Below are 25695 nucleotides of genomic sequence, written 5' to 3' on the forward strand. Positions count from 1 at the left end.
CTCGGGATGGCAACCGGTAACTAGCGGGGTTCCGCAAGGGTCGGTGCTGGGACCCCAGTTGTTCACAATTTATATAAATGATTTGGAGGAGGGAACCAAGTGTAATATATCAAAATTTGCGGACGATACAAAAATGGGAGGAAAAGTAGGGGATGAGGAGGATAGGAAGAGTCTGCAAAAGGATATAGATAAGCTAGGTGAGTGGGCAACAACTTGGCAGATGAAGTTTAATACTAATAAATGTGAAGTCATTCACTTTGGGAAAAAAAATGATAGGGCAAGTTATTTTCTAAATGAGGAGGAGCTGCGTTGTAATGCAACGCAAAGGGATCTAGGGGTATTAGTACATGAATCATTAAAAGTTAGTATGCAGGTGCAGCAAGCAATCAGGAAGGCCAATGGAGTTTTGGCCTTTATTGCTAGGGGGATTGAGTATAAAAACACGGAGGTCTTGCTGCAGCTGTACACAGTATTAGTGAGACCACATTTGGAATACTGTGTACAGTTCTGGGGTCCATACTTAAGAAAGGATGTACTAGCCCTGGAGGCAGTGCAGCGAAGGTTTACAAGATTAATTCCTGCAATGAGGGGATTGACATATGAGGAAAGGTTAAGTAGGCTGGAACTCTACTCTTTGGAGTTTAGAAGAATGAGAGGCGATCTCATTGAAACATATAAGATCGTGAGGGGCCTTGATCGGGTGGATGCACCGAGGATGTTCCCAATGATCGGGGAAACTAGAACTAGGGGACATAGTTGCAGAATAAGGGGGGGCTCTTTTAAAACTGAGATGAGGAAGAACTTCTTCACCCAGAGGGTGGTTAATTTATGGAATTCACTGCCCCAGGGAGCAGTGGAAGCAGAAACTTTAAATATATTTAAGACTAAAATAGATGGATTTTTAGCTGCCAAGGGGATAAGGGGCTACGGGGAGAGGGCAGGGATATGGACCTAGGTATGGTTAGTATAGTAAGACCTGAGTGATCTCCTGGACAAGTGTCGATCGCCTAGATTGGGGTCGGAGAGGAATTTCCCGGATTTTTTTCCCGAATTGGACCTGGGTTTTTATCCGGTTTTTTGCCTCCCCCAGGAGATCACGAGGTTTTTGGGGTGGAGAGGGGTGATAGCGGTATAAAGGGGAGGGTAGTGTCTTGTGTTCTGTGTCTTGTGTCTACTGTTTGTGGGTAAGTGTGTCTGTTTAGTGTTCAGCCATGAGCGAATGGCGGTGCGGGCTCGACGGACCTGGTGGTCTACTCTCGCACCTACTTTCTATGTTTCTATGTTTCTATGTGCGGAGATCGCTGGTCGGGGCGGACTTGGTTGGCCAATGGGCCTGTTTCGCGCCGTATCTCTAAAACTAAACTAAAACTAAAGAAAGAGCTACTGAAGCTTGCTCTGGTTTTCAATATAATTACAGCAAGTGCTGTGCTGTGACCACTTCTACTGTTTCTGCTTGCGATGTAAAAGTTAGGAAACTGCCCCTAAATACAGTTAGTGATGGAGCCTCCCAAGATGTTGCGCTTTAATGACTTCTTATCCTGACTCTGCATTTCCCTGGTTCGCTTAGTTCTCCAGCCTGAGGAAACAGCTTCTCAACATCTCCCCTGGACATCACTGTCAGAATCCTGCACAGCTCAATGTGATTACTGAAGATAGACACAAAAAACTGGAGTAGCTCAGCAGGACAAGCAGCATCTCTGGATAGAAGGAATGGGGGATGATTTGAATTGAGACCCTTCTTACCTTTCATTCTATAAAACTCTAATAAGTACAGGCTAATCTTGGTCATTACCTTCACTATCCATTCAACCAGAAACTCTCAGAATATTAAAACATTAATTCACTCTTAACTTTCTCTGTTCCAAATACTAACCTTTTTGATCTCTCCTCAAAGCAGCAGTACCTCACCCCTCGCCCAGTTCATGCCACAATTAATGACCCTGCCTCATTGCCAAAGCCTTACAAATGGCATTCTTGATTTCCACAAATTATGTTGGTATAACGGTAATTTTAATTCCGAGAAGAACATTCTTTGAACAACTTGCTCAAGGTTTATTTCTTGTTACAACAGTCAGAACAACGTTTGAAGTGTTCCATTGACTTTAACTCACACTGAGATATTCAGAGAGTGAAAGACTCCATAAAAATTAAAAATCTTTCCTCCATAATAAAGAATAGCCTCTCATTCCTGCACTCTGTGTGCTGGAGTTTGACTTCTGTTGGAATATGTCAGCTGCCTTAAGCGGAATGGAGCATGACAAATCCACATCCTTCACTGTGCTGAGGACCCCTGTAAAGAATTAACAACCAACACTGAGCAAAGCTTCTACATGGTTTAAAATGTTGCAAAGCATTCTGTGGTACATCATTTTGTTATTACTTTATGCACCTGAGAAACAAGTGGCTTAAAATTCAAAAGAAATGATGCTGGAAGTCTGAAATAAAAAGCAAGGAGTGCTAGAAATAGTCAGTTTCTCTCTTTTATTTCCCAGTGCAGCCTGACTGGCTAAGCATTTCCAGCATTCGCTATACTTTATTCAATCAACCCTGGCTGTCCCTTCCCGCAAACCAGATTTCCAAGCATCTCTGTTATCTGCTAAGTTGAGTTTAGCTACATTAGCGAAAACTGAATGTGGGATCTCCCTGTAATTTCAGTGTTCAAGTATTCCCTGAATGAATTTGCTAAGCCAATAGCAGAGAGTTTGACAAAGTACTGTTTAATCCTCCAGCATTATCAGATAAATGCTTTTCAATACTGCATTGCATAGAATTGCTTCATCTTACCACTGGAATGGGAGCAAAGTAGAGTGGTCTGTTCTATTTTGTAAATGATCAATATCAGCATGCATTACAAATGGGATGAAAGAATAGAAAATTCGTACTAAATCTGCATTGGAAAGATATTATGAAATTTAGGGAAGCATAGTAAAGAGGGACTGCCAACAATTCTTGGGTGAACTGTGCCTTGAACCAGCAAACTGCACTGAAATCTAAAGAGCAAAAGGCAAACCTTAATCATTTGCTTCTTCTTTACCTCAATGTGCCATCTGCATGAACGGCTATAGTTTTCTCCAGGGGGTACGCTAATGAAAGATAGAGCATGAGTCAGCCAGCAAGAACATTTTAAAAAATAATGGTGAGTGGTTACTTATTTTCTAATATTTCCACCACTCAGAAGCTTACTGCCACACTTTCCTCGAGAAAGTTAACCATCGGCGGAAATGGCTGGCAAAAAAACTGCTGAGCATTTCTGAGGGCTCTTCTATTTATACAGCACAAACATTTGCAAGGTGCTTTTAATACTTTTTAAATGCATTTACTGTTGAATGTAAGAATTGCAGCTGCTGACATGAGCCCAGTAAGTGACAAACTTATAATAACCAGCTAATTCTTTATTAATATTTTCTTTTGTGGCCTTAATATTTGGTTAAGTCACGAATGTAACAGAACCTGTTCTTACTTTTAAATAATTCAATGGATAATTTTACCTCTACCTTTGCAGCAGACTCATCTGAATGGCAAGATCTAAAAAAAAAAACGGTGGTTCATGAGCAAAACCATGAAACAGCAGATGCTGGAATCTAGAGCAAAAAGGTCTGGAGGAATTCAATGGGTCAGGTAGTATCTGTTGAGGGAAACGAACAGTTGGCTTTTTAGGTAGTTACTCTTCATTTGCACTGAAGGACATTGACCAGAAACATTAATTGATTATTTCTCTCCATAGATGCTGCCTAACACACCAGTTCATATATATTAAATCTTGTCCTCAATATTCTGGAGTGAGTCTGTAAATGACATTCCAGCTCAATGGCAAAACAAGTATTACCCATTCTTCTATGCATCAGGAAAAGAAGGGGATAACTGTGACCAGTTTATTTTATGGCCTTTTTTAGGTGTAACAATCCAATCTGCTTCCATGCAAAAGCTGCCTGTACTGTCCACAAATACATCAAAATGTAAAACAAGAGAAATGCTATGAATTTCACTGAAACACAGATTAGCCTGTATAAATGTCACCAACAACTGGGGATAGCTAATTAAATCTTGGTGTTGTGTGGTAAGAACTCTTGGGGAATACAGACTGCTGAATTGCCATGAATGGCGTTCAATTATTCAGTTAGACATTGACATTATAGGGGGCGCTGGAGGAGGGAGATGGCAGCCCTGCCGGCAGTCTGTTCGTTTTTTTCATCCTTTTTGTTATTTTTAGCGTTTGTTTAAAGTTTGCTTTAATGTTCTTCTGTTCGTTTTATGTGGGGGGAGGTCAGGGGAAACTTTTTTTTTTTCAGGTACTTACCTTCCCGGTGATGTGATCAATTTTCGGATCACATTCTCCGGGCTCTGCGGCCTACCATCGATGGAGCTGGAAGCCGCCTCGGACTGTCGTGAGCCCCACCGCCGGGCGCAGACTTACCATCGGAGCGGATCCCTTGCCTGGGATCGTTCCCACCGTGGCCTGCTGACTTACCATCAAGGGCTCAGTCTCGAGAGAGGCAAGTTGGGAGCTCCGACGCCGCAGAAGGTTGGTCCAGCCCCTACGCGAGGTTCGATCGCCCGGCGCGGGGGAGCTGACATCCCCCTGATGCGGGAGCTGAATGCCTTGACGCGGAGAGCCCTTTGATTGTACAGAATGTTAAGTAAAGCGATGGTCACAGTGGCGCAGCTGGTAGACCTCACAGCACTAGTGTCCTAGGTTTGACCCTGACTGGTGCTCTCTGTGTGAAGTTTGCAAATTTTCCCTGTGGCCGTGTGGGTTTTTCCAGTTCCTCTGCTTTCCACCTGCATCCCAAAGACACATGGGTTTGTAGGTTAATTGGCCTCCTTAAATTAATCCTGGTGTGCAATGAGTGGACGAGAAAGTAAGACAACATAGAATTGTGGACTAACTCAGCAGGTTAGGCAGCATTTCTGGAGAACATTTCAGCTTGAGACTCTTGTTTGGACTGATTGTGGGTGGGTGGGGGGGGGAGAAAGCTAGAATAGAGGAGAGGCAGTACAAAGTTTGGCAGATATTAGGTGGATGCAGTGGAGGGTTTTATTTTGACAGGCAGATGGTTGGAACAAAGGCCAGAGTTAAAAGCAGGATTGCAGAGTTGAGAATTGTGAAGCTGGAGGAAGGAAAGTAGCAGGAGGGGAGGGGAGAGTGGGGAAATAGGTGGGAGTCCAGGTGGGGCACATGAGAGGTGGGGAAGGGGGAAGTGAAAGGAGAGGTGTGGGGGAGAAAGTGTGGGGGGGGGGGGGGGCGGGTTGTAGAAGGTTAAGTAAAATCAGAGAATGCACAAGGTATAGTATGGTATGGTATGGTACTATATTTGTCACATGTACTGAGGTGTAGTGAAATTAATGTTGCTTGCAGTTCAATACAAGCATCACTATATATAAGCACTTAGATACATCTTAGATAAGCATCTCAGGTACAGTACAAGTGTATAGCAGTAGTACACTGAGTCGGTATACAGAGTCACCATTTTGGTGCCATGTTCACGTCTTAGTTGTTGTAAGTTCAGGGTTCTTGACGTGACCATGAAGGTCCATTGTCCTTGTCGTGTTGCAGGGTCGGCCTGCCCAAGTTGTAAGCTATCCATATGAGTTGCTGTTCATTCAGTTTACATGTAGCCTCATTCTGGCAATGGAGAGGCCCAGGCCAGAAATGTCAGTATGGGAAGGGGAGTTAAAATGGTTAGCATCCCGGAGATTCAGCAGGCCTCACTGGACCGAGCGCAAGTGTTCAACGAAGCAGTCGCCGAGTCTCCACTTGGTCTCGCCATGTACAAGAGGCCACATCGGGAACACCGGACGCAGAAGATGAGGATCGAGGAAGTGCACACAAACCTCTGTCTCACCTAGAAGAACTGCTGAGGTGCCTGGATAGCGGTGAGGGAGGAACTAGTGTGAATGGATAATCGTTGGTCGGTCTGGTCTAGGTGGGTTGAAGGGTCTATTTCCATGCTGTCTCTCTAACCTAAACTAGGCCAGCAGAATGTATCCTTTCCCACATTTGATCCATAAGAACCTCAGAACCCTTAGAACCGGATTGGGAACAATTAACCATTGACCTGACTGCATAAAGAAGCACACACAATGGACGTTAGACATACAATGTGCGGTCAATTGCTTTTGTGTGATAATGTACACGCAGTGAGAGTCTCGCGGCAGACTTTATTTTATACTTTTCATCATTTTTATCTTTTAACAACTTTTAAAAAATCAATCTGTGGAAAGATGTTGACTGCCTGTTATTTAGATGCAAAGCAGTATATGTAAGCTCAAAATAAGCACAAAGCATTTTGTCAGCTTTCAACATTATAGTTGAAGCCACTTAGTCATTTTTATTAAAAGGAAGTAGAACTTAATAACCATTCAAGTACATATCAATCCAACCAAACTGTTTCCATTATATGCCTTAATTATTTAGGGTTAAGCAGAGAGGTTCTTTTTAATAAATATGCAGCTAGAACATCAAAATGTCATGCGTTTGAAAACAAATTATAAACTCATCTCTTGCATAGTACAGGTCCTTCCCAGGTTCTGAATGTCTGTATTATGGATAACCTATACAAGGTTTGGGAGACTGATGGGCTGGATTTGCTGGCTGCTGTTGAATTGCAGGAATCTTTAGCTATGTGGGTGGCAAAGTGGGGCAGCTGGTAGTGCTGCTGCCTCACAGCACCAGAGATCAAGTTTCAATCCTGTCCACAGATTTAGTTTAGTTTAGCTGCGATCCAGCGATCCCAACACATTAAAAGGGACTGTCCCACTTGGGCGACCTAATCTGCGAGTTTAGAAGAGTGTCCTCGACCTTCAAACTCGCAGCATGGTGGACACGTGGCCCTAGAAGGTCCTATGAAGTCGCTGGAACTCTCCTTCATGCTCGAGGGAAGTTCCCAAATACTCATGGCCTCAGCTAGGTCGCGGGAATTTTTTCAGCATGTTGAAAAATTTACCGGAGTAACATTTTGTTGGCATGGTTCTTTTTGACTCGTAGTGCAGTGGAGTGGGGTCACTATTTAGTTACAGGCAGCAAGGGCAGCCGTAGGCAATCTCCTTTGCTGACCACGCATTTTGATTAGCTTATTGGAGTTTTCAGGACCAAGGAAAACCGACCGGTAGGCAAAATGGCCGCTAAACTTTATTATACATCTTAAAAGTGTCTCCAGTCCTTCTCCCCCCCTTCTCTCTCCTTCTCTCCCCTTCTCTCCCCTTCCCCCCTCCGCGCTCTCTAAAGGACTTACCATACACTGTGGCAGCCGTTTACCTTCCTCATCATCGTGCAGACAGTGCTCCCCCACTTTCCCTGGCCCCCACCTTCACGATGTGTTTGTGTGTGTGCGGTCAGTCGATCTAGCTTGCGGTTTCAACGCTGACGGTCGATCCAGCTCGATGCTTTCCAGGCGAGTCCCCGCGAGCTTGAAGGTCGAAGACACTCTTCTTAACTCGCGAATTAGGTCGCCCAAGTGGGACAGCCCCATTACACTATCTTACACATACTAGGGACAATTTTTACATTTACCAAGCCAATTCACCTACATACCTGTACGTCTTTGGAGTGTAGGAGGAAACCGAACATCTCAGAGAAAACTCACGCGTCACTCGGAGAATTAACAAACTCCATACAGACAGCACCTCTAGTCGGGATCAAACCCTGGTGTCCAGTGCTACAAGTGCTTTAAGGCAGCAACTCTACTGCTGCGCCACCGTGATGCCCGGATGGAGTCTGTGTGCAGTGTGCATGTTCTCCCTGCCACAGCATGGGTTTCCTTCGGGTACCGCGGAGTCCTCTCATATCCCAAAGACATGCAGATTTGTAGGTTAATGTAAAGTTTCCACTAATATGTCCTTAGTGTGTGTGAAAATGAAGTTACATAGAACTAATGTGAATGGGTGGATGAGAAAGTTGGGTAGTATACAACTAATGTGAATAGGTGATCGATGGGCTGCATTGGCTTGGTGGGCAGAAGGGCCTATTTTACTTCGGAGTCACGTGAGTGACTACGTGAAGAACCCCGTCAGGACGCATGCGTGTCATATCGCTACACGCATTGCAACGAGTCACAGCAGGGGGAACGACGTTCCCCTTAGCAGCAGAATTTGAAAGCCGGGAACAGCAGGTAAGGAGACTCTGCGTTCCTTCCACTTACCTTACAGGTGAAGACATGGACCAGATCCACGAAGGCTGCGAAAAAGCTGGCGGGGGAGAACCGCGGAGTTGCGGGCAGCCAGCAGCAGCAGCCAACGGCACGCCAATCTCCCGTAATGGGAACAGCTGTGCCCAACTTTGCTCCCGCACCGGCCACGGCCGGGCAGTAGAGCGAAGCAAAAAACTAACAGAGTCGTTGACTCCGATGAGTCCGACTCTGAATAGCCGCGAGCATTGGGGCCGGTTGGAGCGGCTGGGAGCGGGGAACAAGAGCAGCCGCGATGGCCAGTGCCCGTGAGCATTGGAGCCGGTTGGAGTGGCTGCAGGAACTGGAGCAGGAGCGACTTCAGGAGCAGCCGCGATGGCCAGTGCCCGTGAGCATTGGAGCCGGTTGGAGCGGCTGCAGGAACTGAAGCAGGAGCGACTTCAGGAGCAGCCGCGACAGCCAGTGCCCGTGAGCATTGGAGCCGGTTGGAGCGGCTGCAGGAACTGGAGCAGCCACGAGTGGCCAGTGCCCGAGAGCATTGGAGCCAGTTGGAGTGGCTGTTGGAGCAAATACTCCAAAGTGACAGGCTCCGGGAGATGGACACTAGTCACAGTGAGCAGCTAGTAAGTCCTACAGCAGTACCTCTTGTAGGGCTGCACAGTGTTTCTCCCTCATCAGAGGGGAGTAAAGGGGGTCAATTCTAGGCTGACCCTGAAGAGGGGTGTGCAGAACATACCCCTAGTGCACATGGGGTGCAAGAAAACCTATTGGATATGGTGTCCCAGTTTATTCAACCCAACCAAACTGGCCAAAACCTGGAACCTAAAATAGCTGCAAGTATCGACTACTTGTCATTCAACCAGCTATAAGGGCAGGCATTATTGGACACCACAGCAAGACACTTACCACCAGGGAACTGAAAACACTGAATGTTCCCAGTGTCAACCAGTGTATTTGAAAACATGTCGGAGCCTCAATCAGAGCCAGGGACTTGAAACTACAGAAAGTTCTGAAAGTCCTAACAGCGGGAATTACGATTTTCGCCCGCACAATAAACAAAAACGACATGACACAAGATCACCAGGATGCACTGGCTTTATTTTGCAACTACCAATACGAGTAAACAGCATTAGGAAGAAGTGCCATCCAACCGGCTTTAGACCCTAATTTGCAGGCCTATGCAAACCTGGAACCTCCAAACCACCAATATTACTATTTGGAGGCAACTTATCAAAACAGGTAAAAGAACTTGACGAAGAGGGTAAAACCCTGGGGCTCATTAAAGCAACATCTAAAAACATGGAGGTAGGTGGGTCTGGTTCCTTACGAGGTTGGTGGGAGATTACAATTCTATCTGGATGCATGGAATAAATTAACTACCGACAATTATATTTTCAGAAGTATAGGGTTATACCATAGAATTTATACAAAAACATAATCCTCCAGATCAGCATGTACCGAACCGAATGTTCATGCTTACAGGTAAAGAAAAATCAAAAGCGCATGCTGAACTACAGTGGCCATATAAAAAAGGAGTAATGGAGGAAACCAAACACGAATCACAGGAATTCGAGTCCAAAATCTTTATCATAAACAAGATGGTGGTTGCCGCATCATCATAGATTTGACTAATTTAAATACTTTCGTACTATATATTCATTACTAGATGGAAACCTTTGTTACTGCTAAGCAATTGATTTCCTAGGTTACTACATGGCAAGCATCGTTTTAAAAGATGCTTACTATACAGTACCCATTAGAGGTGACCACAGATGTTATTTAACACAATGGATCATCTGGGGTTCACCCTTAACTCAGTTCACATGTCAGTGACTTTGCCGAAAGAAAAGGTTACAGCCTTCATGGAGGCTTGCAGCAAAATCATTGACATCACAAAACCATCCATCAGATTGGTAGCAAGAATAATTGGCATTATAGTGGCTGCGTTTCCAGCCACACAAATCGGACCTTTACATTATCAAAAATTACAGAGGGCTAAAATACTAGCACTCAAAAATTATGGTGGTCATTTTGACAGACCAATGAAGCTACCAACAGAGGCCATAATGGAACTAAAATGGTGGAAAGATAACATTAGGCATTGTTCCAATCCAAACATTATCAGCTACCTGTCTATGGAACTACAAACTGATGCCAGTGCACTTGGATGGGGTGCTACCAATTCCATCTCCAGCTGTGGGGGAGATGGAATGCACAGGAGGCATCATTATTACAAACACTGTGCATAAACTACCTGGGAATGTTAAGTGCATTCCATGGCCTTAAGTCATATTGTTCTGGGTTATATCACCAGCATGTCAGACTACAAATTGACAACACCACCGTGGTAGCATATATCACCCATATGGGTGGAAACAAATCATCATTATGTGACAATCTGGCCAACACAATTTGGCAATAGTGTATCCAGAGAGAGATATTTGGATATCAGCTACCTACTTACCAGGTAAACTAAATTTAGTGGCAGACAACAGGTCACGCAAATTCAATGAAAACACTGAATGGATGTTGGATAAAAATGTATTTGCTGAAATTACAGCACGGTATGGAACACCAGATATCGACCTATTCGCATCCAGGCTCACACCAGCTATCGAATTATGTTCATGGGAACCAGAACCTGGGGCAGTGGCAACAGATGCATTTTCGCTGCATTGGGGGATTGTTTATTTATGCATTCCCTCCTTTCTGCCTCATCAGTCGGGTATTTAGGAATATACAGCAAGACTCCGCGTCTGGTATTTGATAATACCCGATTGGCCTACTCAACCATGGGTCCCGGTGATACTCGACATGGTATTAGAACCAAGCATCACCATCCATCATAGACCTAATTTACTGGTTCATCCCGCAACAAGGGGAAGTTACCCATGTCATAATTATATAAACCTATTAATTTGTAGAGTTTGAAAGCACTTCTACTACACCTGGGCTGACGGACCGAACAGTGGATATTATTTCAGCGGCCCACAGACAGTTCACCAACAAACAGTACTTGGTGTCATCAAGAAATGGGAAATATACTGTCACAACAATAACATCACCCACAGATCTATGAACATCCCGTCTGTTCTGGAATTCCTGGCAAGCCTCCATTACGATGAGAGGCTCAGTCATAGTGCCATCAACTGCGCCAGAAGTGCTCTGTCAACATACCTGTGGCAAGGAACAGAGCGGCATTCTGTTGGGACACACCCTGGTAACCAAACTCATGAGGGGCATTTTTAATGTTAATCCCCCAAGAACCAGGTACTCCCAAATATGGGATGTGAGCATTGTACTGACCATGTTAAGAAACTGGTCTCCAGCTACAGCTCTGTCCCTACAGAAACTGACTATGAAAACAGTCATGCTGATGGCCTTGGTCACGGCACACAGGGTCCAGTCGCTACAGAAACTAAGGCTGGACAACATGACTATTTCATCTGGAAATTTAACTTTTTCACATCAATGAATTAGTCAAACAAAACAGGCAGGGATCAGCAGGCCTAAAAACAGAATTCAGGGCCTACCCGACACATGATCGTCTCTGTATTGTAACACACTTACTATTATATATGGAGTATACTAAGATCATCAGAGGGAAAGAATTGTCACTTTTAATCAGCTACTAACAGCCACTCAAAACAGTGACAGTCCAGACCATCTCTAGATGTCTAAAACAGGTCCTAATAAAGGCTGGAGTAGACACTAGCATTTTTAAATCTCACTCCACCAGGGCTGCAGCTACATCGGCAGCTATGAAGTTGGATGTTCCTATGGACCAAATCCTCAAGACAGCAGGGTGGTCAACGGAGAAAACTTTCCAACGATTTTATAACAAACCAGTCATTGAACCTGGAACATTTGCAGAAATAATTTTAAGTTCTGTAATATAATTTACCCCATAAATAGGGGCTATAATTTGGTGTTAATATATTTATCGTTGGGTTTTCAATATCGTATTGATGTCTAATGATGTTAACACTATTCTCCCCATAATCAAGGCAGATGTGATGCATGGACTCGTTTCCACGGCATGAAATCACAGAGCTTTAAAATCTTCACGTAGTCACTCACGTGACTCCGGAGTAAAATAGTAAGATTAAACGAGTTTACCAGTTTGAAGTTTGATCGTTATTTTATGAGGAGTAACGTTGAGGGATTACGTGCCCTCCGCTCTCACCCTTGATCATATACTCAACTGGTATCTCTTCTCTAATCTTGCTATGTTTAGTCATTACAGTTATCTGTGATTTCACACTGCTGCTTTGAAGAATGACACGCATGCGTCCTGGCGGGGTTCTTCACGTAATCCCTCAACGTTACTCCTCATAAAATAACGATCAAACTTCAAACTGGTAAATTCTCGTTTAATCTTACTATTTACTAGCAATGTTACTAAAATTTGAAGATTATAAAAATCAAGTCTGCAATTTATCCCATCAGATAAAAATAAGTTTAATTTGACACATAATTCACTTTCATATCTTCAGTATTAAAACAGTTATGGCCATTTTCATACTCGGAAATTGGCATCTTGTTCCCTATTGCTTTTCCATTGACTTAACACAAAAGCTGTGATCAAAAGCCCATAACTTTCATAAAAATTAAGAGAACTGAATGAAATGTTCAGTTATTGTAGATTGAAGCATTCTGAAACAAATATGAAACAATCTTACTTGGATGACCTGAAATTAAAGCATATAATTAGTTACAGTAATTGTAGCTAATTACAAAATTCAATTACTAGATCTAAACATCTATCCATTTCTTAAGAGGTTAACATTTTTAAAAAGCCTAAGTGTCCAAATAACATTCACCCAAGAATTCACAATATAACATGATTTTTAAATCTCATTGTCATGAATTTATAGGCCAAATGGAAGGAATTTAGTGTTTAATTCCTGTAAATTAATGGGCATTTAAATCATCTTGCGAGTGGGATTTTGTGGATCGCGCTGGTTTGGAACGTTGCAGTTGCAGTGAATTTAAACTCCATATCAGCAGGAAAAATACTGCCGGTTCGTATATTTACATAATGACATTTTCACAACTTGAAATTTTGATCAAAGGCATCCTAAGAAGCAAGTTTATATGAAAAAAATAAACGGCATACCTTGCCTTGTCCCCTACGTGAGATCCATCCCGTTGTCGGTGTTGACGGCATTTGAAGATGATTTTAATTTTACTCCAACAATTAAATGATCCAGCGCTAATTTTAATAAACTTAATAAAATGGCAGTCAAAGCGATTTTTCTTTAGCTACTAAACAGCCTGACAAAGATCGATTTGAATAGGCTGCAGAAAAATCGCATTTTAAACCCGCCCCCCTCTCAAAGGCGCAAAAGTCGCGCACACGGGCAGCGACAGATCTGCAGCGCCGCTGAAGGTAAGGTTTGCAACATACCTATATTTTCATGCTGTATCTCTAAACTAAAACTAAAACTCAGTTTGTGGCAATTTCAGCACATCTTCCCAAGAAATCTGATTGGTTGAGTTTAACGTCTGGATTTAACTACATGTTGCCCCTGCTTGGCCTATGTTTTTATTTAAATATATTGCCAGTCGACAACATTTTCCAGCTTGCAAACATCTTGGGTTTCAAACAGTTCTCAGGAACATAGCCCTGTGGAAAACTGGGGAAGACTTGTGCTGGCTATTGTTCTTCTAATATTTGTTCATTGGTTTTGTAAGTGCTGACATTGCTTTGCACAAGTTAATTGGTTTCAGATACGTATATGGCAGATATATTGTCTAAGCCATGTTTCCAAAACTGAGTGATTGCTCTCTGAAGGCTTGTCTTTCTTCTTCTACAAACTTAATTTGCTCTCTGCTCCTCGCCTCTTTTCTTAAAATGAACATATATATTTTAGGTTTATGGCAAATTCTATTGAATATGTGACAAAAAGATTGAAAATCACAAAAGGTATTTAAAAATATCTGCAAATTGCTTGTTGGATTAAATTTTGGACGGTTAGATTATTTTGAAATCATTAAATGCAAACAAGCAAGAGTGAAATTTTAAGATTGTTGCAAGCATATATCTTCAGATTTCTCAGGTGTTATCTTCACTGTATTTTTTAATATTCATGGATGTACACACTAAGGATTTGCTAATATGCCTGGCTGGTCATGAAAATCAAACTATAATGAAGCAGAGTGCAGTTATATCAATGTTTATTTTGATATATCTTTCATGAACTTGATTTTATAATCACAGCATTTTACACAATTGCAGCTTGCGGTAAATCTATTATTTAATGTTTACTTGTCATGTTTTACAAGCATTTCTTTAGTGCATTTGTTGAAAGTGTTGGCCTCACGTCAGAAGTTGCTTGGCTCCATTATCCTGGCTGGCATTCCTGAGTTGGGTCTCATACACTGTGACTACACACATTTCATTTTAGTGCTCAAGCCTTTCACCATCGCGAAGTTGGCACTCCTGAGCGAGGTGGTCTTCATTACACGATTGACAATATTTCCCAACAATTTTTTTACTAAGGGAACTGTACTGAATTCTAACCTGGACTTTGTGGTGGAGCTTCTAGGTTTATTGCTGATGTCTACGTGCATATTAACACTGACATTGTGCACTGGTTAAAATTATTTGGTACTTCTTAAAAGCATCTCCGTAATGTGGCAAATTTTATATGTGTGCTCAGACATTAACATTTGTATGTCCACCAATTTAGATTGTATTTGTTCTTCTTATCAGGAATGCTTCCAGAGGACTGGAAAATCACAAATGTAACCACTGTTTAAGAAGGAAGGGAGGCGAACAAAAATAAATTATAGCTCAGTTAGCCTGACTTCAGTTGTTGGTAAGATTTCCAGTAAGAGTCCATTATTATACACGGGAATTTAGAAGGATGAGAGGGCATCTTATTGAAACATATAAGATTATTAAGGGATTGGACAGGCGAGAGGCTGGAAACATGTTCCCGATGTTGGGGGAGTCCAGAACCAGGGGCCGCAGTTTAAGAATAAGGGGTAGGCCATTTAGAACGGAGATGAGGAAAAACCTTTTCACCCAGAGAGTTGTGAATCTATGGAATTCTCTGCCTCAGAATGCAGTGGAGGCCAATTCTCTGGATGCTTTCAAGAGAGAGATAGATAGAGTTCTTAAAGATAGCAGATTCAGGGGATATGGTGAGAAGTCAGGAACGGGGTACTGAATGTGGAGGATCAGCCATGATCACAGTGAATGGCGGTGCTGGCTCGAAGGGCTGAATGGCCTACTGCTGCACCTATTGTCTATTGTCTATTGCCTATTGTCTATTAAGGATGAAGTTTCTGAGTACTTGGAAGCACATGATAATATAGGCCAAAGTCAGCGTAATTTTGTTAAGGGGAGATCTTGCCTGACAAATCTGTTGGAAATCTTTAAGGAAGTAACAAGCAGGATAGACAAAAGTGAGTTAGTTGATAAAGTGCCGCATGTGAGGCTGCTAAACAAGATGGGAACCCATAGTATTAGAGGCAAGGGAATAGCATGATAGAAGATTGGCTGACTGGAAGAAAGTAAACAGTGGGAATAAAGGGAGTCTTTTCTGGCAGGCACTTGGTGACTATTAGTGTTCCCCCAGGGTACGGTGTTGGGTCTGCTACTTTTCACATTACATGTTAATTATCTGGACGATGGAATTGAAGGCTTTATGGCCAGGTTTGTGGATGATAGTAGATAGGTGGAGGGGCAGGCAGTGTTGAGGAAGCAGGGACACTGCAGAAGATCTTGGACAGGTTGGGAGGGTGGGCAAAGATGAGGCAAATGAAATACAGCATAGCAAAGTGTACGGTCACGCACTTTGATAGAAGGAATAAGGTATTGTCTATTTTCAAAATGGGGAAACAATTCAGAAATCAGACTTGCAAAGGAACTTGGAAATATGCTGGTGCATGTTTCCCAAAAGGTTAATTTGCAGGTTGAGTCAGTAGAAAGGAAGGCAAAAGCAATGTTAGTATTCATTTCGAGAGCACAAGAATACAAAAGCAAGGATGTAATGATGAGGCTTTTAAAGTCGCTGGTTAGATCACATTTGGAAAATTGTGACCAGATTTGGGCCCCATATCTGAGGGAGGATGTGCTGGCATTGGATAGGGTCCAGAAGAGGTTTACAAGAATGATCTTGTGAATGATTAGGTTGACATATGAGGAGCGTTTGATGGCTCTGGGCCTGTATTCACTGGAGTTTAGAAGGATGAGGTGGGATCTCATTGAAACCTGCTGGATAATGAAAGGCATAGATAGAGTGGAAGTGATGAGGATTTTTCCAGTAGTGGGAGAGACTAGAACCAGAGGGCACAGCCTCAGGATAAAAGGACATACCTTTAGAATGGGATTGAGGAGGAATTTCTTTAGCCAGAGGGTGATGAATCTGTGGAATTCATTGTCACAGATGGCAATGGAGGCCTCATTATGCTTTTTTTTGGAGATTGATAGGTTCTTGGTTAGTAAGAGTGTCAAAGGTTATGGGGAGAAGGCAGGAGAATGGTGTTGAGAGCGAAAAGTAGACCAGCCCTGATCGAATGGCGGAGCAGACTCAACGGGCCAAATGGCCTTATTCTGTTTCTATGTCACACACACACGCACAGGCACACGCACAAGCACACACATACACACATATCCTGCAATGTTTTGATTGAGGAAGGCAACAAAATTACAGTGCTGAAACAGATTCTTCAAACATTGTGTAATCACTGACATTCTCACCTGATACTTGGTTTCTGGTTTTGAATTTGCAGTGTTCCACAATCTTCAAAAAGTGTTGGATTAAAGGGATGCTTCCATGATACAGTCATCATATATTAAAAAAAAATCCATCTTGAATGCGCTAGAGACTGCCATTGTGGTTTAAACTATCTAAGATTCAAGATGGCAGTGGCAGTGGCAGTGGACGCAGGGTTGGGATCTTACGTTGTGTGCCCTTAAAAACGCTCTGGATGCTACAAGGTCAGATGATGGGGGTGCACCGATGGCACAAATACTGAATGGTAGCCATAAGAGGTGAGGAACAACGGTCTGCGGGTTGACATGTCTGGATCTAGGCATCAGTGGTGTGGGCCACTTGAGGCCCTGCAGCGGCCTGGGGCTCGAATGGTTTGGACGCTACTCCAGAGGCATAGTGTGTGGATCGGGCACGGCACGCCGTGGTACGGAGTGGTGGAGCAGTAGTGGGGGACATCGACAACTTTGCTATGCAAAGCCAAACCTGCAACACTGCCAGGGTAATGGGCCTTTATAGCCAAGTTAAGACTACATTTATGTCAACTTCAGACATGAATCGTGAAAGCTGGCACCTGGAAATTATGACTCTTGTATAGTCTCAATGTACTATTCCGACAGACATACTTAACTAAGAAAGGAATTTCAGTGTACCTCAGCACGTTACAAAGAACTACCACAGAACCAGTGAATATTTGAACCCTGAACCCAAAATGATCTATTTTTGTAAAATTGCATTGTCAAGCTCTTTTATTGCTTCTTCTCGAGCTTTTGCTCCAACCGTCAATTTTAACAATATTGGTTGCCATGAAGTACATCTCCATCTATTCTTTGTCATTTCCGTCAAGTGCAATGATTTTCCACCATCAGGCACAGCTTCTCCTTATCACGTCTTTCCACAATCTGCAGAGTCTTGTCCCTCTGTGACTCCCTCCTCTGCTCATCCTTCTCCACACACCCTCCCTGACCCCTTGCACTTTCCTCTGCAACCACAGGAGAGGGAAGATTTGTTCTTATACTATCTCCCTCACCACCAACCATGAACCCAAAAAGCCCTTCCAGGGAAGGCATATATCCAAGGGGACCTTATCCATTATAGAAACATAGAAACATAGAAACATAGAAATTAGGTGCAGGAGTAGGCCATTCGGCCCTTCGAGCCTGCACCGCCATTCAATATGATCATGGCTGATCATCCACCTCAGTATCCCGTACCTGCCTTCTCTCCATACCCTCTGATCCCCTTAGCCACAAGGGCCACATCTAACTCCCTCTTAAATATAGCCAATGAACTGACCTCGACTACCCTCTGTGGCAGGGAGTTCCAGAGATTCACCACTCTCTGTGTGAAAAAAGTTCTTAAAGGATTTCCCCCTTATCCTTAAGCTGTGACCCCTTGTCCTGGACTTCCCCAACATCGGGAGCAATCTTCCTGCATCTAGCCTGTCCAACCCCTTAAGAATTTTGTAAGTTTCTATAAGATCCCCTCTCAATCTCCTAAATTCTAGAGAGTATAAACCAAGTCTATCCAGTCTTTCTTCATAAGACAGTCCTGACATCCCAGGAATCAGTCTGGTGAACCTTCTCTGCACTCCCTCTATGGCAATAATGTCCTTCCTCAGATTTGGAGACCAAAACTGTACGCAATACTCCAGGTGTGGTCTCACCAAGACCCTGTACAACTGCAGTAGAACCTCCCTGCTCCTATACTCATGTTTGGTGCTTTCAATTTGACCTCCTCTAATATGGCAATACACATTGTGCATTGAATGACTGATTTTTGGAGCACCTAATCTCTGTCACAGTGGCCACCAATTGCATGACAATTTAATTCCGCTGCTCATTCCCACACTGACCTGCCCATTCTCAGCCTCCCCCACTGCCTGGATAAAGCCCAATTAAAAAATATAACAGCTCCCATTAACAGTTCACCAATATTTTACTTAGATGAACATAAACTCAAAGGTATGAACACTGAATTTTCCAACTCCCCCACCCCCTCAGCCCCACTGGCCACCATAAATTGTTGTGACTATTTAGATGAAGGGTATGATCTGGGGAAGTTGAGAGGAAGCTATGGAGAATAAAAATAGGGTTATTGTAGGATTAGTGGGAGATTGACGATCATAGACTCACTCAATGGGTTGAAGAGCCTTTTTCCATGCTGTAGGACTCTATGGCTCAAGAACTTCCTAATGTTGCAAGGGAATGCTGACTAAAACCAGCAAGATTTTTTCCAGTGATCCACAGTTTTTTTGTTGTTGTTTGTAGGATGAATTATCAGTCAAACACCTGGGATAAATCATCAGTGTCCTTTCCAATAGTGCCGTAGGATTTTTTAAACCCCAGCTGCTACAACAGTTAGCATGGCAGATCAGTCCTGTTTCCCTTTTCATAACTGGTGCCTGATCTGCCGAGCGTTTCAAGCATTTGCTGTTTTTACAACAGATAGTTCCTCAGTGACATCGGAACATTACATCCTGTCAAGGCAGCTCAACAACAGTCCCAAAGTTATACTCATGAGCAGGGATGGAACCCAGAACCTTCAGACTTAAAAGTGAGAGTGCTACCGATTGATCTGCAGTTGGCATTTAATAGCATAAGAGGAAAATAATAAACATCCTTTCATTAATTTTGAATGGCATTTCTGTCCGGGACAATAAAGAGTAGTGTTGATTCATTTGTCTGTGCACTGATGTGTTCCTTGCTGTTCACTCTTGTGTGTAGAAGCTGGACCCACAGTTTGAAAATTGTGATTGAATTTCAGAGCATTTGTTTTATTTCAACTCTTCTATTATTGAAAAATGCCACATCTTTCTGCTTCTCAAGCAAACGTTGACGTATTCCATTTGAACATTTACACATGAATGTGTTTCTCCTTCATTCCCATCACCATGACATCTACGGCACTCAGGGAATACATGCCGCAATTGGGCACCGCAGCATAGTGGCTAAGTGTTGGATTACTATTCAGAGGACCATTGATCTGGAAAGAGGAATTCATATCTCACCCAGTCACCTGAAAATCTAAAATAGACACAAAATTCTGGAGTAACTCAGTGGGACAGGCAGCATCACTGGAGAGAAGGAATGGATCCTTCTTCAGACTGATGTCAGGGGAGTGGGCGGTACAGAGATAAAATGTGGTCAGAGACAGTAGGACTGGTGGGAGAGCTGGCAATGGGGAGAGGGAAAGCAAGGACTACTTTAAGTTCATGGAATCTAAATTCAGGTAACTAAATAAGCAAGCCATGCTGAAGTATAGATCTTGTCTGTGTAAGTAATCCTGCAACCTGTTGTAAAAGGCCCACCTGGTTTACCCATTATTAATGTGACTCCAGGCCCAACGCCATGAACAACTGTTAACTATATTGTTAAATAATGTCCCAGCATGTCACTCCATCCAAGAGGTAATTAGACATGCCTTTCCAGAAACCTTCATGTTTTCTGACCAATAAAATAGCCATGCAGCTCAGATAATTCGAGCAAGGGAGTTGTATCCAATTGATACCTGTGTGTGAAGTATAATTTTTATTGTACAATGTTCCCTCTTTTCTTCAAGATATCTTGGATTTCTGTCTGTATGTAGCAAAACAGGGTCATCCAATACTTCCCAGAGGTCAGATGTCAGCTCCAACAGTGGATTCATCTTTAGGTTCAAGGTAGAGTGGTGAGGAGAGGATTAGGTTACACTTTTCATCTAGTACTAGACTTGATAGCAGGGATTGCTGTCACAGGAACCCCAACCACAACCATTTGAGTGGTGGGTCACTCTCAAGCCTTTCTTGAGGTCGTCTGAGGGAGCGCTGTATGTATGTATCTATGTATGTATTGTTGATCTATGTACCACTGTTTGTAGCACATTAGTACCTGCACTAATGTAAAGCACTTTGGTCAACAAGAGTTGTTTTGAAATGTGCTATAGAAATAAAATTGACTTGACTTGACTTGACTAACCCTATGGAAAAAAGATAAGGATTTCATTGATTTTATCTCACATTAAAATTTTAATTTATTTGCATCTCATTATGCTTTTAACTAAATTACTTGTTTACTTATAACAAACTTTGAATTTCTCAGATTTTCTCTATGTTATTAATTTCAAAATCCTTTTTATTATCAGAGATCATGAGAAAGCCATGATATTACCTTTGGCAAGGTTGGTCATGATGAATCAGGAGTGGGATCTCAGAAATGATCCTGAGGCCAATAGTTGATCAGAGACCCCACCATCACACAAGGAGGGGGGGGGGGGGGGGGGGGAGATGATGAGGTAGTGTCAACGGTGTGTAAGGAAGGTGTGTGTTAGGAAAATAAAAGATAGGTAACTAATTTATTTTACGTGGCCAAAGCCTATTCTGCATTAATAATATTGGGGTGACTTTGAAGTGTTCAACAATGGGATAATTTGCTCTATCCATCTCTATGGAATGGTGTTGTCCTGTATGTGACCACTGTGAACATTTTGTAAACCCAAGGAGCTTAATGACATTGAAGTGTGACAGGAAACACCCTAGAAATTGTCATTATTTCATATCATTCAGGATAAACTCAATTTTTATTTACATATTGCAGGAAATATTGATAAATTATATAATTGAATTTCTAGGCAATGGTATAATATATTTTCACCAGATATTTGTGATCTTCTTCCAGAATACTTTTATCCATCAGGAGGCAGCTGACAGAAATATTCTGAAAAAAGGGGGCCAGATAATATACGGTCGTCTATCTGAAGCAAATGGCTAGTAAAAATTACATTTTATCACAACAGGATTTAATATCCAGGTCTTCCAGTTCCTTCAAATGGGTAACATGAGGAAAATCTGACGTACTTAACATTGACCACATCTGTTCATTTCAAGGTTCCAGGTTTTCTTCCCATGATTGTGGAGGTTTCATCGCAAGCCATTTATGGGTTAAATGATGATTAATGTGCATTTTAGGTAGCATCTTGTGCTTCCCTTAACATTTCTGGTTTCCAGAGGCAATTTGAACTAGAGCATAAAGATACAAATAGGTCTTGTTCATGTATTTTTAAAAGGTACAAGCAAAAAGTTTGCAAGCTACAGCAAAATAAATAGCATGATGTGGTGAGATAATAAAATCCTGTAACCATAGGGAAAAAATCCATCTTCAGTGTTTTTCTAAAACACTGTGACTTTGATAACGCCATCAAATTCAAAGAGTCACAACACAACACCAGAGAATGTAAATTACAGAATGTGCACAAATAAACAATTCCATTAATGTCAAACAAGATTTTTATTGAAATAAAAGCACTCTGGCGTTATGGGTTTACCAAGGGAGAGGTGGTAGATGCTTGATAGTTGATAAATGGGGCAATAGCTTGTTTCCATATTAATTGGGAGGAGAGTCAATGTGGACAAGAGGTAGGAGGGGGAGAGAGGGAGAGTGTGGAAGGAAGGGAGAAGATGGGATGGGGCTTTGCAGGGATGGAGGAATTGAAGTTAGGAGGGGGGTGAAGTAGGAGTGGGAGGAAAGGTGGTTGTGAAAGAAAATAAGGACTTTTGGAGAGGCAATGAATAGAGATACTCATATCTCCAGGAACTTGGGTTCAATTCATGACAAGGCTGTTCTCTGTATAGAATTTGCACATTCTCTCTGCCAACCGGTGATTCATACTTGTGCTTTCTTCCTCATCTCAAAAATGTGCAGTTGGTAGGTTAATTAGCCAGTGTGAATTGCCCTCAGAATCTGGAGACGGTTAATGAGAATGTGGGGTGAATAAACATGAAATTATTGTAAAAAAATGGGTGCCCAATAGTTAGCATGGACTCATTGGGCCAAAAGGCCTTTTTCCATGTTGCATTACTCTCTTTGCATGGGTGCTTGAGGGTGTGTGCTTAATGTAGAGAACAGCTGTGCATAGCCAGAGTTTGAATGAACATCCATATGATAGTCCATGCAGTTTGCAGTTGTTTAGGACTTCCTTGCCTTTAGATCAATACATTTTTTTCTGACATACCTCTCTGACAACTGCCACAATCAATTGAATGCACCCACAAGCATCTTAATTGAACCCAAGTGGAATAACGGCATGCTCGACTCCAGGGACAGGCAAGGACAAAAGAAAATTCAATTCATGTCAACCAGCTGTGAAAAATTAGAACCAAATTTTAATCCATTTTCAGTTTCAATGGTAGTATTTGCTATGAATTTCAAAAGGAAATAACCTAAATCAGCTCAGAGCAAAAATGGTTTATTCATCCACGGAATGCTTGTCCATGGTTTATCCACTGTGGAACCATCTGCTTTTAAAAAGTTACCATCTCTTTACTTGTTTCGTCAATGATGGTTAATCGCAAGTAATGTCGGTCTTAGTCTGTTCCTGGAGGCATTTCATTTCATGTACAGCTTTGTTATCTCAGATCGATGTTGGCTTCAATGAAAAGAAAACTTCACTGATTGCTGTCAAAATAGTAGAGTACTTGGCTTTTGATTACAAACATTTTGCGACGGCATTTTTTCAGGTTGCATGAACAGTCTGTATACTGGATCAGGAACCATACAAATGCAGCACGGTGGTGCAGCAATGGAGCTACTGCCTTACAGCACTTGCATCACCAGAGACCAGGGTTCGATCCTGACTACTGGTGCTGTCTGTACGGAGCTTGTACGTCCTCCCCGTGACCAGCGTGGGTTTTCTCCGAGATCTTCGGTTTCCTCCCACACTCCAAAGACATACAGGTTTGTAGGTTAATTGGCTTGGTAAATGTAAAAATTGTCCCTAGTGTGTGTAGGATAGTGTTAATATGCGGGGATCGCAGGTCTCAGACCCGGTGGGCCGAAGGGCCTGTTTCTGCGCTGTATCTCTAAACTGTAACTGGCTGTTCCATTGGCAATTCCTGAATATATAAACTAGAAACAGACATAGGCTACTCAGCCTCTCAAACCCACTCTGCTATTTAATAAGATCATGGCTGACCTGATTATATCTTCCACTCTCCCCACTAACCTTTTACCAAATTTGTGTCAAGCATATACTAATGCCCCTGTCCCATTACAGGCAACTAGGCTGTCGCCACATGGTCGCAGGGGAGTCACCTGTATGGTGGTGAGTAGTCTCTTCAGTCGCCCAAAGAATCGTAGCATTTTTCTGGTTGCCGCTGGATTTTGAAATGTTCAAAACTTTGCGGTGACAGTTGGCTTGACGCCAATGAGCGTTGCTTGACTTCTCCTAACGTAGGTGCTGTTGTAGGTTATCGCCAGGATAACGTAGGTTGTCGCCAGTGCGGACCGGTGAATTCTATTTGCGACTACCTACGTCAACCCGCGACAGGTACCGGCGACTGAATTGTCTTACCTTGTCATAGCTTGTCTCAGGTAGATGTAGGTTGTCGTAGGTGTGGCCTTAGGTGGACATCCTAATGGTTTGCCGGTTGTCGGTAGTTTGCCGTAGCTTGACGTCGACTAGGTGGAAGGTTGATGGAGACATTGTCATAGACATTGTCATAGGGGGGTCCTGTTGCTGGTTTTTCGGAGACCTGCTTCGACTATGACAGTCGCCGCAGTCGCCGAAAAAATCGCCTAAGTGGGATAGGCCCATACGATACACACCTACTCCCAGTTAAAATAATATAAGCTTTGAAGCAGGAGAGATGAACAGGGATGAGAAAAGAGGAAGAAAGTCAAGGATAATGACTGGTTACAGGGTGACGAATGATGGATTTAGGAAGAAGGAGTCCTCACTGTAGAGGTATTTCTATCTTTCTAATTGAAGGTTGAAACTCTTCTTGACTCCAGCTGAGATGGGTGAAAAATTGAGGTGGGAATGGTATTCATTGGGTCATGGATGGAAAAACTTAGAGCAAGCCTTTCTGTAGAGACAAGTGGTCCCATGCTTCCAATTACACAGCCCCCTCTTCCTCCTCCATTAGTCTTCTGTCCCCACCCACTGATCATATTAAATATATGAAGATGTTTTTCTGAAGTGTTGCAAATCACTTTCCTCTTTGCCATCAGGAATTGTAATTGGAATACACAACTTTCTCCTCTCAGCTACAGTATCTCCAACAAACCACAGGCCAGCCGTTTCATTCTTATTGAGGTCACATGTAGTGTTTCGATAAAGATCATTGCACTAAAATATTAACTGTTTCTCTTTCCACAGATGCCTCCGAACATGCTGAATGTATCCAGCAGTTTTATATTTGTACTTGTAGTGGGGACGTTGTTCTTTATTAAATTATTAAACCTCGATTTGTACCAGCTTGGGAATGTTTGATAAGAGTCAAGAGTGTTTTATTGGGCTGGAGGAAGGTTATGCCCATCACCAGGCAGCAGGAGGGGGACCTTGAGGAATGTTTCCAGCAGAATGCCAACCTGTACTGCCAACAGTTATAATGGGTGACTTCAATCTACATATAGATTGGGTGAATCAAATTGGCAAGGGTGCTGAGGAAGAGGATTTCTTGGAATGTATGTGGGATAGGTTTCTAAACCAACATGTAGAGGAACCAACGAGAGAGCAGGCTATTCTAGACTGGGTATTGAGTAATGAGGAAGGGTTAGTTAGCAGTCTTGTTGTGCGTGGCTCCTTGGGCAAGAGTGACCATAATATGGTTGAGTTCTTCATTAGGGTGGAGAGTGACATCGTTAATTCAGAAACAAGGGTCCTGAACTTAAAGAAAGGTAACTTTGAGGGTATGAGACGTGAATTGGCCAAGATAGACTGGCGATTGATTCTTAATGGGTTGACAGTGGATATGCAATGGAAGGCATTTAAAGACTGCATGGATGAACTACAACAATTGTTCATCCCAGTTTGGCAAAAAAATAAATCAGGGAAGGTAGTGCATCCGTGGATAACAAGGGAAATCAGGG

This window comes from Amblyraja radiata, chromosome 3, assembly GCF_010909765.2.
Source record: "Amblyraja radiata isolate CabotCenter1 chromosome 3, sAmbRad1.1.pri, whole genome shotgun sequence".
NCBI classification, from domain to species: Eukaryota; Metazoa; Chordata; class Chondrichthyes; order Rajiformes; family Rajidae; genus Amblyraja; species Amblyraja radiata.